Raw genomic sequence first — 19203 nt, 5'->3', positions numbered from 1 at the left:
CAGCAAATAAAATTTGAAATGGGCTTATAAATGGTGGCATAATCAATCATTTTCAGTGAAGGTGAACCATAATACCACTAAAAAAAGGAAAGATCCTTTCAGTTTGAATGTACACAATTACACAAGTATAGGAGAATGTTAACTTCTGAAAATACCAGGTTTTAGTCACAACTCAGTGTTAAACTTAATAAGATGGCTAAGTCTCTTTGTAGATTATTATGTAGCATCAAAATTCAAAAATTCATAAATAGTTACAAACATTTTATGTGCCCTTATGAGAAATTCTTAATCGTTTACTAGCCTATTCTCAAATCAAATTTCAAAATGCTTTGTCTCCTAGTTAATAAAAAGTCACAGCATTTCTCTAACAAAGTAATGAAGGCTTAGCTGGTGCAGGCATACTTAAACCCATTTAGCTACTGGGCTGAAAAAAAAAAAATACTTTGCTTGGTTCTTCAGAAGGACTTCTTTTTTTCTAAATCAGTATAGATCTCAATGAGCAGTTTAGATAATTTTTGTAGCTGCAATCCAATAGGTGCATGACAAAAAACTTCAAAAGAACCAAATTATGTAGTAACAGATGTGTTAGGGAATTCATTACATTCTATATATCCAGCAGGAATTATACTCTTAAAATGTTAGATAAAATGAACCTATGCTTAGAACTGGTTCTTCAACATTCATTTTTTTCCCCTTCTTCAACAAAAGTTGTTTACTTGAGTCTATCAAGAAAACACAAAATATAAGGCTGTAAGTAACCACTAGTTGTGTTTAGGCTGGAAGTGCAGTAATCCTTAAGGTCACAGCATACACTGCTTATTTCTCTTTGTACTCAGCTAGATTTGGATCTTTCTTTGGGTCATATTTTGGATCATTTTCCTCATCAGCTTCTTTTTCCCCTTTCTCATCTTCATCCTCTTTACCTTCTTCATTATAATTGCTGTCATCATCATCAATTTCAGTGGCTTCTCCTGTGGAGTATAATACTGATCTTGGAAATATACAGTCATGTAAAAAGTGACTAATTTTTAAGTCTGTAGCAAGGAAAGCTTCCATATCATCATCAAGGTGTCCACTCTCAGGAACTTCAGGAGGAGAAAATAAATTGAAGAAAGAATCGTTGGAAATTTTTTTTAATTACAGTTTAAATGATTCTCATATACCATTTCTCTCTGTTTCTTCTTGATAGTTTTCAAAGTAACATTTTCCCCTTCTTTCCAATCTACTTGACACCCCATGCAACTCATAATTTCTGGTCCATCAAATTTAAAGAAATTAGAATCATCTCGCTCTGACCTAGGGGTAAAGAACCTGTGGTCTCAAGGCCACATGTCACCCTCTAGGTCCTCAAGTGGGGCCCTTTCACTGAATTCAAACTTCACAGAACAAATCCCATGTTCAGAAAAAATTTGGACTCAGTCTAAAGGCCATGCCCAAGGACTACAAGGCTACTTTTAGCCTCCAGGCTGCAGGTTCTCCATTCCTGCTCTGACCTTTTACAATTTGTTTTTGTCAACACCTCATCTGTGAAATATTTGTTGGGTTCAAAGTGAAATTCTAATGTAAAACTCGTAGGTTGGCCAGCATTGATGAAAACTCAGACAGATTAGGTGTAAATATAGTGAGGCATTTATTTGGGGTAGAAGAATTGCAATCAGGAACAACATACCATCTTACTCAGACAGGGATATTTGGGGAGGGAGACAAGATAAGGGATTCTTATAAGGTTTAGTCATGGGAAACAGAAGGAAAGGGAATATAGCTGGAAGACATGTAATAACCAATCTGCAGGAGGGAGTGTTGCAGAGGGGTTTGGGGGAGATTATCTCCATCCAGGAGCGGGGACAGTTAGAAACTGCTGAGGCATATAGATGTCTTCTTGGAGGCAGTTAGAAAATGCTGGTTAGAGCAAAGGTTCTGATGCAGTTCAGGGTTCCAGGTGTGCTGGGACTTCAACAGTACAACATGCATGTCCTGCCTGAAAGAATTCAACCCAAGCCTTCTTTCAGCCAAAGACAAGGTTTGTTAGAATATTCATCATATTGGGCAGACTCTCAAGGAGTCTGAACATTAGTAAGCTATTGGCTAGATTATAAGAGTCTGACTATACAGAAAGCATGTGGGTGAGATCTAGGAGTGGCCAGTAAACTGGGTTGAACAGAACTCCTGGGACCTGGACAATGGAGTTTAGCTAAGATTAAGTGTGGGAAATGACCAGGGACCATGGGGAGGTAAGACAATGGAGGGGAGATTGGGTGTAGCCACAATGAAAGGCCAGTTGATGGGATTATAGCCTCAGGCAAACACCAGAGATTTGGCCATGTGGAAAAGTCCAGGGTTTTTTCTTCCTGGGGCCCAGATCCCAATTCCATCAGTTCCCAGGGATTAATTTTTAAGGGGGGTAGTGTTAGAAACTAATAGTCAAAACAGGGTAGGAGACCAGAGATTGACAAGGGTTGACATCTAAATCTGCTACAGAGCCCAGTGATATGAACTGTATCTCTTGAATAAAATGGCAGTTCTTGACTCAGGTAGTGTTTCATTTTTGTTTGTTTGTTTTTCCCCTAGAAGCACCTATCATAATTTCTTGCACATGTTGTGCATTTCATTGTTATTTTTTCAATTGAAGTTAAAGGAATAAAGCCTTTTTTCTTTTTTTTCAAAGTATTTTAATGAGTATACAAGGGCAAAATGTCTATGAAAATGGCAGCCATGAGGTATAGTGGATAGAGTACTAGGCCAGGCTAGACAACCTGAGTTTGAATATTGCCACTTACTAGTTCTGTGACCCAGCAAATCATTTATCCCTTTTGAGACTCATTTTCAAAATACATAAATCGTGACTATTAATAGCACCTTCCTTAAAGGGATATAAGTATTAAATAAGAAAATATATGTAAAATGCTTTGTAAACCTTAAGAAGTACATAAATATGAGTTATTATCATTCATCTTATATAATAGAAAAAGTACTGGGCTTAGAATCAAAACTCTATGGGATGAATTATAATTTTTTCTATTTAGCATTTGGAGCCTTTCACAATCTGGCTTCAGCCTGCCTTTCCAGGATTATTACACATGAATTTGATTCATGTGGTCTCTTTCCAGCCAAACTTCTTTTTTTGCCATTCCTCATGTACAGTCATTCAGATATTCTATTTCTCATCTACTTAACTTTGCCCAAGCTGAACCCCAAACCTGAATTTCACTGATATCTCATTTCTACTTCTGAAACTCTCTGGTTCCCTTTACAATCCACTTTAAGTGCTAGATCCTATGGGATGTCTACCTGATTCGTGGCAGTTGCCAAACTCCCCACCCAAAATACTTTGTATTGACTTATATGAATTTGATTTTTGCCTCTAAAATATAAGCTTCTTGTGGGCAGAAGTTATTTCTTTTGATTTTGGATCTCCAGACTTAACACAGTGCTTAACATGTAGCAGGTTCTTAATAAATACGTATTTATTGATTAAAATTAATGGCTTTTGGGATTAAAACAATAAGATATTGACATTACTAAAAATCTACCCAAGAAAAGACATGTAGGAAACATTTTTCAAAGTTCCAAGATTATGTGAGAGCTTAAGAAATGTTAAGGTATTTAAACTCAAGGCTGATGAAAGCTTAACTTTTAAGAAAAAACATCTGTTGACGTGTCAAATCTTTTAACAAATTTTTTTTATGTGGGGAGATTATATTAATTTTAACATGGTAAATTGAGCACATTATGTTCACAGGCTATTGTTTTGACTGAACTACTGACCTTGCCTTTATAGGTCAAATGCCAAATTCATATTTGTGGAGTTCCCTGCTATTTTTTGAGTTCCTTTCTCTTGCCTCCTCTTCTGAAGGTGAAAAGCTACTTTACCCCTATGGAAACAACTGGCTGTCCTTGGCAAGATAAGGATTTGTTAACTTCTGGGAGTACAAAGGAGATCCACATAAAAAAGAAAACATTTTGGGAAATAATTTAAAATACTACTTTTGAGAGACTAGGTAGTATAAGTGCATCTACTAATTGGAGTAATGGTTGAATGCTATACCCTCTGCAGAAATAAACATCAAAGGTGGCAAAAATTAAATCCCTTGCATAATATTTTCAATAAATCAAAGTATATCTAGGTTTCTTCTCATTAAACTTCTTTCGGATTATTTGAGAGAATCGTTATTTCTCAATCTCTGCCAGTGACAAAAGGATTGAAAAGCATGGAAAGCCCAATGACCAAGTTGATCACTGATGATCCTTCTTTGACAGAATGACTGGCATTTGGTGTGCATCTGTCCTACATCTGTGTTATGAAACAGGCTTGAGTGGAATAATTTTATCTCCTGTCATTTGTAGGTAAGTTTCTTTGTTTCTTTTTTAATCAATGGATAGTGAATGTGACTCAGAACCCCAAATTCCCTATAGTCTTTTTGAGGTTTATAAATTTGGAACTGGAAACAGGACAAGAACAGCCTCATTTTAAATAAATCCTATTAATTTGTGCTTGTAGGGGCATCCCAGCCAAGTAGCTTAAGCTAATTAAAGCTGACATCAGAAGGAAGATTTCAGTTAATCTATAAAGTTTCTCTAGGAGTTTCTTCTTTACAACTTCCTTTGTAACAATATTGCCCTCTACCTGCTAATAACAGACAAAATGGCAAGTTTGCCTACCTTTTAGCATGCTACTGCCCTGAATGTGGGATAATGCATTAGTGTCCTGAAAAAATAAATGTGCCTCCATGGGCATCTTAATTATGACGAAGAAGTGCTGTCGTTATGGCTAGATGGATAAATCAGAACTTTAGGCTCCCAGTTCTTTCTGTTAGTTCATTGTTTTTCTATATGAATGGGAGCTACCAACTTGTATCAGGCACTATTTTTATTTTTTCTAAGTGTTTGTAGTTTTTTATCTTACTCGATCTCAGTGGTCTATCTATATCTATATCTATATATCTATATATCTATATCTATATCTATATCTACATATGTATGTACATCCCTGTGCGCTCACGCACCTGTGCGCGCACACACACACACACACACATATAAATATAAATATATAATGTTAATGAGGAACTCCCAATTAAAAGTAAAATTGGCTTAGAGGAACCCACAGCATCAGGTCTGAAAATGAGATTTACCTCAATCAAAAATTAGATGTGGACAGAGACATCATTTAGTTCAAATCCTTTGTTTTATACATGAAGGAATTAATGTCCACAGAACTTAGGTGACAAAGTAAGTGGCAGAGGCACCATCATTTGGAACCTAGGTCCTCTGACTTCAAAACCAACATTCTTTTTAGGGTATCACTTCGCTATCACTGTTTACCCTGGGAAAATAATCTGAGGAGCTCTGCCGTGTCAGAAATGGAAATGAATGGAACAGAATTATAGTCAGATCTATAAATAGGGGGAAGCCCTGAGACTTTGGCTGAGGATGTCAAATTTAGAGCACACAGATAGCACCTGCAGTCCCACAGCAGCCTAGAAAGTAACAACAGTGCTTAGCAGTTATTCAGCAATAATTTTTAATTAAAGTGGGAACCAACCAGATGGCAGGTTTGAGTGGACTACTTTGCTGCCCTACTGTTGCTTCCTCCATGCCTTGCAGCATCATGCAAGGCGACCAAGATCTCTATCTTCCTTCCATGAAGAACAGCCTTCTCCCCGTCCTTACCACATGCATCCAAACTCAGTTGCGGGTTAATTGCCTTGGGCCTACTTTGTGCTCATAACCCAGGGCATAAAAATACCTAGCTAAAGCTCTGATTATGGTGGTTGTTTTTGAAAAGGGAATCGAGATAATTTGTATAATATGATACATCCCCGAATATTGTTTTTAATGATGACTACAGGCAACCTCATGGTTTTATCATGTTTCTCTTTGCTGATGATCATGTCTTATCTATGACTGTGTGGCTTGTATTCATAAATAACACAGCAGCTTTATTTGAGCATCATTCTCAATTTCTTAGGGTTGTAGGTCAGTAAAAGTCCTCAAGTGGAGATGGTGAAACTAAATGACATATTGAGATATGGCTTTTTACCTACCACATGTTGTCAGAATGATTGAACATTGAGTTAGTACCCGGTATAATGGAGAGGTATTCTTGAACACTTGGAATCTAGTTTTGCATATTCTGTTTTTTTACTTCTGGCCCTTTCCCTATGGGATGACTCATAACAGCTAGAACTGCAATGACAGTGATTTCTGGCAAAGAATGAAAGGGCAAATCACCTGCAATAATACTCTACAAAAACTTTCTTTGCAGGCAAAATCTTGAGTTATTCAACTGTGACTGTGATGAACTCCACTAAACCTACTTTTTCTAAGGACATTAATGATTTCTTTCTGGTTCCTTCTTAGTCTCCATCTCTCTTCACATTAAATTCAGTGTTGGATTCTTTGTACTACTACCTCACTACTTATTGCCTTAGAGACTTTATTCCCTCTCAGTGTGGAGAGAGCTATCAAATCTAATTGTAACTTGCATTTATTATGCAAGACTCTGTGCTAGGTCCTAGGAGAACAAGACAAAATGAAAAACAATCTTTTGCCTCAAAAAGCTTACATTCTTCTGAGAAAATAACACTTGTAAATAGATCCACAATCGATTTCCATATGATATTATTACTAGTGATTTCTTCATTCTTTGAATATTTGCCAGTAGTCATGCTGACATATGACATTTGACACATGACAATTGAACATCCATTCTCCATCTGAAATTCATTAAATGGACCTTCTTATTTTCCTTTCAAAACAGGCATTTCTAATCTGCTTTTCTAACAGCAGGAGTCCTATTCTTTTTCTCCCCAGCCTATAAGCTAGAGTCATTTTCAACTTCTGTCTCTCTCCTTTTCCCACATTAGATAAGAAAATACAATATCCTATCAACTTCTCTTCTTCCCCCAGCCACTGTATTCACAGCTACACATGATTTATCATTTTTATTCCTTTTCTTCCATTTCCAAAGTTCCCATCCTAGACCAGAATCTCTTCAGGTCATATCTGGAATCCAGTCCTTTCTTCTTGGCTAACTCATTTCTTTCTGTCTTATTCAATGCCACATAGAACGCTAAAGAACCAATCTCAAACACAGTTTTAATGGATGATTACTATTCAACAATAAGTATAATTGCTATTTCTATTGATATTATATCCAATTATGCTTACTGATTTTGATTATGGGAAAATTAAGTAGAATTAAATATGGTATTAAAATGTTTTACATAAAGATTTTTTTTCTTATCCATACATCAAGCTCATTCAGGATTCCTTGGAAGAGATCATAATGACCTTCTGTTAATAAACATCAAATGAAGCTTGAAACAGAGATATAAACTTTACAAGGTATGAATACTCCTGAAATGGAGGAGTTCTAGTTCAAAGATCATCAAGGGGCATACCCATGTAAAGTCTTCCAAGTGCTCCTGTTTTTAATTGACATTATACTAATTGCATTAAGCTCAAGGATATTGCAAAACCTTTTGAAGTGATCTATACCTACACAAAGGAATTTGGTCTGACCACTCACGGAAGAAATACCAAGTGGATAAAGAATGTCTGTTGCCCAGATTTTAACATGCATCTGGATAGACATGTTCTAGCTTATGCATAGATGGATATATGGATAGATAGAAAGATGTAGAGATGATACAAAGATATAAATATATTAAATATAGCAGAAGTGGAGAATAAACTGGACTTAGAATTTAAAAGAAAAAAGGGAGCAGGTTAGATTGCTTAAAGTAAATGGGAACACTATTTTATTGATCTAGCTTCCTATGAAAGCAAAGATCTATCAATATCCACATTTTACTGGTGTTTCTATATGAACATGTGAAACACCACCGACTTCAAAGAACTTAAGTTGAGTTTTACACAAAGGGGAGGTGCATGGATAGTGAGAACAGGCTGAAACACATGACCAAAAAGGATAAAAAGCAGGAGGGGGGGAAGGGATATCATCAAGGAATTATATGGTGAGAAGAGAAGATTATCTGGGAATGCAGGATGGCAGGTGAAAATTCAGAATTCTCTGCTACTGCCCTTTCCATGTTAAAAGAAATCATAGAAGGCCTTCTACGTGTTGGGATGGTGACTTTTTGGTGAATTTTTCCCTTATGGTGAATTTTTGGGAGAATATGGATAGAGTTCACATAATAATGGTACTCATAGATAGGTCAGCATCCTCATTGGAAGAAACTTCAAAATCTGTGGCAATCACAAAACCATTTCAGTATTTGATTATTTAAACCATATGTTAAGACCGCAGAAGCACTATTACTTTATTATATTTGATAGGTTAAAAAGTCTGATTACTCAGTACCAAGATACATCAATCCCCATTTACTACTTAGAGAGAGTGTGGTATAGTGAATAGAGAGGAGAGGAGATCTTCAAGCTAGAAAGTCCTGGGTTAAAATTCTTCATCTGATGTACTACATGACTTTGAGGAAGTTACTTAAGCTCTTAATGTACTAGGGAAATATCTGACACTATAAGTTCAAGAAGAGTTACCCATCTGTATTGGTAGTAAGAGTTTTTTCATTTTTGAGTTCCTAATACTAATGGAATCAAAGTGCCCAGTCATTTTTACAGCTGAGGAGAATAATGATCAAAACAAAATGTATTGCCTGTAGTCACATGACCATATATAGTCCAATAACTTTATAGTTACTAGATTATAGTCCACAATTATCTGTATTCTCCCATAAGTAATAGCAATGAAATCACTGGCAGAGGCATAATTAGTTTTGTGATTCATTGTAGCCTGACAGACTGCCATCTAAAGTTTGCACCAAATGTGCGATACCACCAACAGTGTATTCACATGACTACTTTCATGTAGTCCCAACAATGTTGTTTGCTAATTCTACTCTATTTTGGGACATTTTTGTAGGTATAAGATAATATCTTAAGGTTTTCTTGCTTTACATCTTTCTGATTTTTATGAAATATCATCTTTTCATTTGGTTGTTAACTATTACTACATTTGTTAGAAAAAAAAAGGAAAGAAAATCCTAGAATTCAGATTCTACACTGTCCAAAGCGGCCTTTCCCATTATTTCAAATTGTTGACATTTTACTGTACTCTTTTAAAGCAAATTTGACTTCAGGTAAAAGATATAAAAATTATCAATGGATGGACTTTAGTATTACAAAAAATGGTATCACTTTTTTCATAGTAATATCATTTTAAGACAAAGTACTGTCATTAAATAGCAGAGAAGAAAAAGAACAGTTTCCTTTAGGTATTTTTCCATCTCTTTTCTTTTTCTTGTGCCTTATAACAATGGGAAAAAAGTCTATACCCAAAGGTTTATACTTTCATGTTTAATCTTAAGCGTGACTATTATTTGTAATCCTCAAATGACATTTGACGGTTTGTTTTTACTCAAGGGAAGCTCTTCTGTTTCTTCCACAGTAAGTCATGCCTTTTTAGAGCTTTATGAAGAGTCTGTAAGATATAACCTTAAATACTGCAATTAAACAAAAAGATTGTATTTTAATATATAAATATTATATTATATATTATATAATATATAAAATAATATTTTAATTTTAATTAAGTCTGCTAAATATACAATACATAAATAATTTTGAAAGTGGTTGTAGTATTCCTAAGATAGATTTGTATTGCTTAATTTTGATAGTATATATCTTTATATCAAGGATTTCTTCCTTTTCAAAGGGAGATGGTATTTAAGCCTATGATTTCATTGGTGTAGGGGAACTCGTTTTTTGGAAATTCCCTCTCTCCTGAAAGTTGACAAATCTATCAGTAATTTATGATCTTAGTTTCCTGAAGCAATGAGAAGGTAAGTAGAGCTTAATTCTCCTTCATTCATTCAATCAATATAATTACCATATGGAGAAGACTGTGTTAAGTGGTGAGAGACTTACTGAGTTTAGATAAGACATGAGCCCTGATGTTATATAGATTCTAGCCTAACAAGAGGACAAAATACTATAACAGCCCATGTAGTTCATTCTGACTTTGTGATTCTGTGAGTAGTAATGCGTCTTTTGTTACCCAAAGGAATAAAAAAGAGAATGTGTGCTGATGCTGGAAAGCTTCAAAGATAGGAGTAGGGGTAGGAGTATAGTTATAATATTATATGATTCATACATTAAAGAGTTGAAAAGCAAAATATTACGTGAGGTCTAAAAGGAAAAAAAGAAATTCATCTCCCTTCCCTTATTTCCATTGGAGTTGGGAGGCGGAAGCTTCATGGTGAAAGCAGAATTTGACTTTCTCTCTAAATTCAACTGGGAAAGGGAGAGTTTGGGCTGGTGTTGATTAGACATCCAGGTAGAGATGTACTAGATAAAGTTGTAAATGTGCCTTAATGTCAGAAGAATGAGAAAGTTTAAATTTGGAAATGATTTGGAAGGATGCAATTATTAAAGAAATTGGAGTAAATGAGGTAAGTTAGGAAGAGTAAAGTAAAGAAAGTATAGAAGAAAAGAAAGCCAGCCTAGATAGATTTTTTAGAAGATAAACATTAAGGGGGTGGAGAGGTAGCATAAGAAGTGTAGGAGATAGAACAGAAGTAGAAGGAGAACAAAATGTCTTCTAAGTCAAGAAAAGAGAGATTAGTCTCTACAGTGGGTGTTTGATGCTGCCATATGTTCCAGTAAGATTAAGGAGGAAGACTGACAAAAAGGTCACTGAATTTCGGAATGTGGAGGTCTTTGATGACTTTTGAGGAAGCAACCAAGGAGGTATCTAAAAGTCACATGAAAGAGTTTATTGGAGCTTAAGTAATGAGGGAGTGTCATTTATGTATTATGTGTGGACGTATTTTCCAAGAAGCTTAGCAGTTCAGGAATGGAGTTATTAGATAGAAGAAGCGAAAATAACAGGGTATTTAGGATCAGGGAAACAAATAATTTTCAGTAATTGGAAAAGAGTTGTTGGAGAGGGAGGGATTGAAAATTCATGAGAGATTGCTGGAGCAGTCATGGAGTTGATAGGAAAGAATGGAACAGCAAAAGTTTAGCCTTGGTGAAGAGATAGCCCATGTAGTTCATTCTGACTTTGTGATTCTGTGAGTAGTAATGCCTCTTTTGTGACACAAAGGAATAAAAAAAGAATGTATGCTGATGTGGGAAAGCTTCAAAGACAGGAATAAGGAAACTGGGAATTTATATCACATGGCCTCAGTGTGGTACAAACACCTGTTGTAAAAATTGGAATCAGTTGGGTTGGGGCCAAAAATATGGCAGACAAGTTTAGACTAGTTACTGAGTGGAAAGAATGGTATTGTCAAGTAACAGAAAGGGCCCAGCTGAAATAATGTACTGTGAAAGAGTGTGAGAGACAGAAGGATAAGAAGTGAGGAAAAGAATGGAATCTCGAAGTTTTATATGAAAAGTTTTGGAAGAGTTCCCATGGGGAATGATTTAAGAAGTCAGGAAGAATGGAGCAAAAGCAATATTGATTAGCAGAAGGAAGTCAGTTAAGGTTAAATAATATGAATTTGTAGTGGGTAAAGTCAATTCCATGACTTCCTATGGTTAAATGCTGAGATCTTTGGAATTGGAGTAATGTAAATCAAGTGAAGATGAATTGTTAACCATGTAAGCTCCTTGAGAGTAGGAAATGCTGTGTCTCCAGCACTGAAAGCCAATTTTTGCACATAGGAGACATTTAAGAAATACTTTTTTGATTGTATTAGATTTGGAGACGGGGCAGCTTGGGTGGCACAGTTGATAAAGTGCTGGGCTTGGAGTCGGGAAGACTCATCTTCCTGAGTTCCTATCTGGCCACAGACAATTACTAGTTAACTGATCCTGGGCAGGTCACTTAACCCTGTTTGCCTCAGTTTCCTCATCTGTAAAATGAGCTTGCAGAAGGAAATGGCAAACTATTTCAGTATCTTTGCCAAGAAAACCTTAAATGCAGTCATGAAGAATCAAATGTGACTGAAAAAACAATTAAACAGCAGCAACAACAGCAACAGACTTGGAGAGGAGGCCTTTGAGAAATTATGTGGCCAGTCTCAATAGAATACTAAAATAATTAAGAAAGTTGGGAAAGTGACAGCAACAAAGATGGTGATAGTATAATATAACTGAATTTCTTATACTGTAAATAGAAAAGGTTACTGTAGGTTTAATTCTTTTTCTTATTATCTCCTCATTTTATAGAAACCCTGCTGTCACCAGACCAGTTTTTCTTGCTCCCAGTGGTACTTGGACTATTTCTGCATTTTTATCAAAAGGATCGTAAGTTCCAAGTTTTAGAGCTAGAAGAGACCTTATCTTGTCCAGTGATCTCAAAGATTAAAATTAGAACAGGAAAAAGTCTTCATAACTTCCATTAAGCTATCAGTTATGTTTTCTTCTTTTTATATCCTTGGACCTAAGCAGACTCTTACATAGTTTTAGCTGCTTCACCCTACCACTTAAGCAAGTCCTTTGGCTCTATTCCTATCAGAAATTCCTATGAGGAATACACTTCTAAGAAAGACTTACAACTGGCACATCAGCTTGTTTCAAAGATGTTAAGTAGATGACTTAGTTTATATTAAAATAATTTTTGTTACCCTGACCAAAATCTATGTCTACACTAGAAGTCAAGCCCTGTAAATGAAAGAACTGGTCATATAAAATATATAACAAAAAATAAAGGTCAGTAATCCATTTTCTCATCTTTTCTTCCATTCTGTTCCTTCCTTCCTTTCCCTTTCCTTTCCTCTTCATCATTCTCCCTCTATTCCCATCACAGAATCTGAAGGTTGAAAGAGACTTTAGCAGCCTTCTAGTTCAACCCTTTTCTCTATTCCCCTTCTCTATTCTTACCTCCATACCTTAGCACTTAACACAGTGCCTGCAATGTAATAGGCACCATTTAAATGTGTATTTGCTTCCATTTTCCCTTCTCTTCCATCCTATCCTTTTTCCCAATCTCATTCCATCCCATCTTATAAATATTTGTTGAGTGTTTACTGTTGAGTGTTTTAACAACAGCTTAGTATTAAATTATCATTTGAGTCGCTATTTTCGAATTTGTTTCTGGTACATGTAATTCTTTGGGTAAACTGCCAAGCCTATTTTATTGATGTTGGCACAGACTTAGAGGTGGGCTTCCCATATGCCACTGCATATGTTTTGGTCTAGGTACCACTATCTACAAGGCTTCTGAAGGTTAATTCTTACTTCTGGGAAAACACCTTGATTTCCATTCACTTTCAATATAGTTTTTTTTTTTTCTTCAGATAAACACCTACAGGCAGATATCAGCCTGCAGGCACCAATATTGGAAAATATCAATTTGGCTATGCAAGTTCAGGCTATTCTAAGGTAATGCTGCAATGTGTCTGTTAATTACAACTCAGGTCAGGAAAAAAAGTATTTGACTTGTTTTGGAATTATTCCAGCCTCATCGCCTCATCCTGTTCTCCTCTCTCACCTTCTTGTGAAAGAAAGGAAAAGAATAGTACATTCTCTAAACTTATGGTGTAATTTCAGTAAGAAACATTATAATTCATCTTTATGTTAAAAATCAATTGAAAAAGAAAATTGTCAATGTATAATTGTGTTATTGTTATAATACAGTCTAAGAATTGGGATAATTTGAAAGGAAAAAAAAACTTTTGATTATTCCTTTAACACGCATTCAAGTTTATTATAAAGATAGGAATGACTTCTAGCCAAATGGCACATTGACAAGTTGCATCATGTACAATAAATACATCATAGAAATATTCTCAAAATGAACAAATTTTGTCCTTTCTGTGACAGTTTCCCTAGGGTCAGTACCCTGTGTTGTCATTCTTTTCATTCAAAACAACAAGAAAGAAGAAAATATAGAGTGGAGGAAGCCTGGAGGTTTCATTCCAATGTAAATGATGATGGTCTGTGTAATTTTTCCCAAGATTTTCTTGCAGAAGCTATTAGAGATTTCTAATTTAAAAATTCAGCCCCATTGATAGCTCATTTGCACTAAACATTAGTTACCATTCTCATCAAAGACTTAACCTTAGAATTTAGCTTTGGTTGAACATCTCCAGTGCCATTGCCCATTTGTTTTCATTCTCCTCACGTAGATTTAATCTTGCTCTAAAAAATGAACCTTTTTTTTATTTATTCTAGCACCAGAACTTTCTTTCCTTTGGAAATTGAAGGTAGCTTGGATTTTTATTTGAAAAGCCTTGCTCAGAAAAGAAAGCTGTATGTATTGAGAATCCCAGTATTTTAATTTATCCTCAGATGTTTAAACCTTCTTCTAGTAACCCATTCAATGAGTGTCTGGAAAACAGACAAATCTTTTTTTAAAAATAGCACTTTTTAGTTTGTGAAGTAGGATTTTTGCAAGTCCCTTGAGATATATTTTCCATTTTACAGGTGAAAAACTGAGGCTTAGAGAATTGAACTCACTTTCAGAAAGACTGAATGATTTGCCCACAATCTCTTAGCTAATAAGCAATGAAACAAGGTCATTTAGTTCCAAGTCTTGTGTTCTTTCCTCTTAGATAAGGAATTTGCAACTTTTTTTCATCACACACTCCCTTTGGATTTTAGGAAAATTCCAATTGACTTTTGGAAATTTCAAACTGGATGTTCTATTAACATCTCAAACTCAACACTGTCCAAACCTGAACTCAAAGTCTTTCCCACCCTACTCTCCCAAACCTTCCATTCGTCCAAACTTCTCTGCTGTTATAGAGGCTACTACCATCCTCCCAGTCAGACAGGCTTGTAAGTTGGGTGTCATCCTGTACTCCATACTCATAACCACTCTGTTGCTAATTTTACCTTCCCCAGATCTCTTGTATATGCTCTCTTCTCTCCTCTGACACTGCCACCAGCCTGGTGCAGGCCCTCTTCACCTCGTGCCTGGACTCTTGCCCTTTTCACCCCAAGTCTCTGCCCACTCCAGTCTGTCTTCCATTCACCTGTCCAGTTTCCCTAAAGTACATTAAAAACACACAGATGAACAAAACAAACAACAAAAAACCCCCAATGGGTCCAGGCAACCTCCAGACTCAGATATAAAATCCTCTTTTTGGCATTTAAAGCGCTTGGTCACCTGACTACTTCCTACCTTTCTGGTCTTCTTATACCTCTCTCCGTCCCATATACTCCACAATGTAGGTACACTGGCTGCCTAGCTATTCCTCACACAAGACACTCCATCTCCCTCTTCTGGACATTTTCACTGAGTATCTCCTGTACCTGGTATTTTCTCCTTACTCAACTCCACTTTCTGGCTTCCCTGGCTTCCTTCAGGTCCCAACTAAAATCCCATATTCTACTAGCAGCCTTTCTAGATCCCCTGTAATTCTAGTGCCTTCACTGTGTTGATCACTCCCAGTTTTTTATATGCATACATTTGGGCACATGCATAGTTGTTTGTATGCTGTGTCTGAGCTCCTTGAAAACAGGAACAGTCTTTTTTCTTTTATTTCTTTCTCTAGTGTTTGGTACAATGCCTGGTATATGGTAAGTGCTTAATAAATGCATATTGGCAGCATAAGGAACAAAACATAAGGGTATTATATTTAATAAATAAAATATTATTTGGTAATAATAAAAATAATAAAAACATAACATTTTTTTTCTAACATTACTGTACTGAAGGGATAGTTCAATAGTTACCAAATATTCCCCATAACCCCTTGACAAGCTTCAGGTTTCTGGGAACTCAAAATATACCCAGTACTTTATAAATAATCTTTATACAACAACCATATATCTCTTTCAGTTTTGTTAGGCACAAGTAAAATCACCTCCCCATTTGGACTACAGTTTAATTCAGATTCCTTTGAGAAGTATCATAGAATGTTTGATCTGGGAATGAATTTAAAGGTTCTCTAGCCATCATTTTATAAATGAGAAAACTGGCAGAAATTAACTGATTTGCTCAAGGTCACACAGCCAGCAGAACTGATACTTGAACTTGAGTATTCTGACTTAAATCTAGCACTTTTTTTTTTTTTGCTACATCATTCCAGTGACGGGCCAATTCTCTTCTGCACAGCTGCAAGCAATAACAGGGCTAGAAATACTCTGAAACCTTTCAAGCAGTCCTAAGTAAAGTTGGACAAAGTAACTTGAACTCACCTCCCCATAAAACTAGGAATGGACCTTGCTTTGAAATTACTTAAGAATTCATACAAATGTTTTGTATCCTGTCTTCCTTCTTCCTCTAAGGAGGCATGCATTTATTTTATATTAGATCCATGCTGTATGTTTGAAACTTAAGTCTCTCATGCTGATTTAGAACACCCAAAGGTGAGCTCAATCCCTTGTACATAGAAGCCCTTGTCAGCCTCAGTTTCCATATTGGAGTTTCCTATGAGAGTCCTAGTGGATTGGTGAGCTTTGAGCAATGCATACACGTCATTACAGTTGTACTACATACTCGTTTCTTTAAAATCTTGACAGAAAAAAAAAGAAAAAAAACATTTAGTACAGACATTCTTTTGGTAGTTGAACCAGCAGTGTCTATGCAGAAGGGAAAGACTTTTCTAAAACTCACTATGTAAAATGTTCTTTTACATGCAGTATATTGACTAAAGACTGGGATTTCTATGTAAAAGAATATGATATCATTTTGCATCTAGGTACTGGTGCAACAAAGAAAAGCCATTTATGTTCAAAGCAGTACATTTCCTCTAAAAATTCATGGAAATTATACTTTTTTTCTTATTGTCCATTATTTTTTTTTCCAGTAACAACCATACCTAGAACTATAGACTTGTAGGGAAGTATAATTTGATGCACTAAAAGGAAATGTTGTGGAAGTATGGTAGAAAATATAATTTTAAATGCTTATGTAGCTATTCTTTGGTTAAGGGATACTAGAGTTCTGAAAGAAATTGTTGTCTCCTTAATTATTAAAATATGACTGAAACCGTATGAGTGTTACATTCAATTCACCTTATTCTTTATTTTGAGTCAAAAAGGGGAGCAACTTTCCTATTTGGATGGAGGCCTTATTCCTAAACAGATCACTTTCTCATGTAGTTCTGGGAGCAACCCAGCTCTGTCTTTCCACCTTTCTTCTATGCAAACACAAAGAGCAATGGGATAGTAATAGATTTGTGACACTTCAGGGCATGAATACATCATAAGTCATACTCAGTCTCTTTTCCTTCCCCTTGCTTTAAGTGTCCATTGATCTATGGAATGTACTAGAAACCTTATTCCAATTAATTTTTAGTGACACCCGTGTAGTATGCAGGCTGTTTATTTGTTATCTGTCACAATGCAAATTCATTTTGAGTCAACACAACACTGTAATATGTCAACCAATAAAGCTATTTTGTATCAGTGGTTTGTATTCAACTCTATTGTGCTCTTTCCTGGCCACGTCATATTTGGAGTATTGTGTTTAGTTGTGGATTTCACACTTTAGCAACGACATTGATAAGCTGAATCACAGTCACAGGAAAGCAACCAAGGTGATAAAGACCCTGAAGTTCATGATATGGGAACTTCTGAAATTTTTGAAAGGAAAATTTGTTGAAGGAACTAGGAATTCTCTATATAAGAGGAAAATTAGGGGAAGGAAAGAAATGAACATTTATTAAGTGCTTACTATGTGCTGGGTACTGTGCTAAGGACTTTAGAAATGTCTCATTTGATACTCACAACAGCATTATGATGTAGGTGCTATTATTATCCCCATTTTACAGTTGAGGAAACTTGTGCAGAAAGAAGTTCAGTGACTTAACCAGTATAAAATAGCCAGTAAGTGTCTGAGGTTAGATTTTAACTCAGATCTTCCTGACAACAGGAATAAATACTCCACCCACTGAGCCATTTAGCTCCTTTTGAAGGAAATATCTGGCAGTGACAGTGCAGACAATGAGGTAAGCCTGAAATGGACAGGGAAGAGAAAAGGAGAGGGTCATAAGCTTCTTAATCACCTCAAGCAATTAAGAAATCTCAAGTTTCTTTAAGAAACAAAGGCTCATTTTAATATATTATATATATATATATAATATATTTGCTCATTTCATTTAATTTTTTTCCAATTACATGTAAAAACAGTCTCACATTCATAGTCTTAAAATTTTGAGTTCCAAATTTTCTCTCTCCCTCCTGCTCCTCACCCCTCCTTGAGAAGGCAAGCAATTTGATATCAATTATATATGTGAAGTAATGTAAAAACAAATTTCCTTATTAGCCACATTAAAAAAAGAAAACAGACCAGAAAAGGAGAAAATAAATAAAGTTTAAAAAATATGTATCAATCTGCATTCAGGGATCATCAGTTTTCCCTCTAGAGGTAGATAGCAGTTTTCATCATGGGTCCTTTGGAATTATCTTGGATCATTGTCTTTATCATAGTGGCTAAGTCTTTCATAGCTATTCATCCTTATAATATTGTAGTTAATATGCATGACGCTCTCCTGCTTTTCCTTTTCTGCTTACTTCACTTTGTATGAGTTCATCTATTTCTTCCAAGGTTTTTCTGAAAAACAATTCTACTTGTCATTTCTTATAGTATTTCTTTCCAATTATATACCATGATTTGTTCAGCCATTCCCCAATTTATGGACATACCCTTTATTTCCAGTTTCTTTGCCATTACAAAAAAGATCTGCTGTAAATATTTTTGTGGTAGCTGCTGAATTTTATGTCATCCTGACTGTGGCTTCATGGTGTTTAAATGTTTTCTTTCTGACTTCTTGAAGTATTTTCTCTCTGAACTATGAGTTCTAGAATTTGGCTATAATACTCCTGTTGGTTTTCATTTTGGGATCACTTTCAGTTGGCAATTAGTGTATTCTTTAAATTTCTATTTTACCCTCTGGTTCTAGAACATTAAGGCAGCTTTTCTTGATAATTTGAGATTCTTCTTTTGATCATGGCTTTCAGGTAGTCAAATACAATTTTAATTCATCTCTCCTTGATCTATTTTTTAGGTTAGTTGTTTTTCTGATGAAACATGTCACTTTTTCTTCTATTTTTTTTCATTCTTTTGACTTTGTTTTAATGTTTCTTAATGTCTCATGGAGTTATGAGCTTATAGTTTCCCCATTCTGAGTTTTAAATAATTATTTTCCTTAGTGGGATTTTGTGCATCTTTTCCCATTGATTCAATTCTGCTTTTTAAGAAGTTATTTTCATTAGTTAATTTTGGTACCTCTTTTTCTATTTGCCCTATTCTGTTTTTAAAGTACTATTTTCTTCAATATTTTTATGCCTCTTTTACCAAATTGTTAATTTTCTTTTCATAATTTCTTC

General features: G+C 35.4%; 1 pseudogene; it reads right to left on the bottom strand.

Annotated features, from left to right (window-relative positions):
• Nucleotides 1-816: 816 nt before the first annotated feature.
• On the bottom strand, nt 817-14731 carry LOC110194890 (nucleosome assembly protein 1-like 1 pseudogene; annotated as a pseudogene).
• Nucleotides 14732-19203: the final 4472 nt, after the last annotated feature.

This window comes from Phascolarctos cinereus, unplaced genomic scaffold (genome assembly GCF_003287225.1).
Source record: "Phascolarctos cinereus isolate Bilbo 61053 unplaced genomic scaffold, phaCin_HiC Scaffold_9;HRSCAF=440, whole genome shotgun sequence".
Classification (NCBI taxonomy): Eukaryota; Metazoa; Chordata; class Mammalia; order Diprotodontia; family Phascolarctidae; genus Phascolarctos; species Phascolarctos cinereus.
This window is presented reverse-complemented; position numbering and strand designations above follow the sequence as displayed.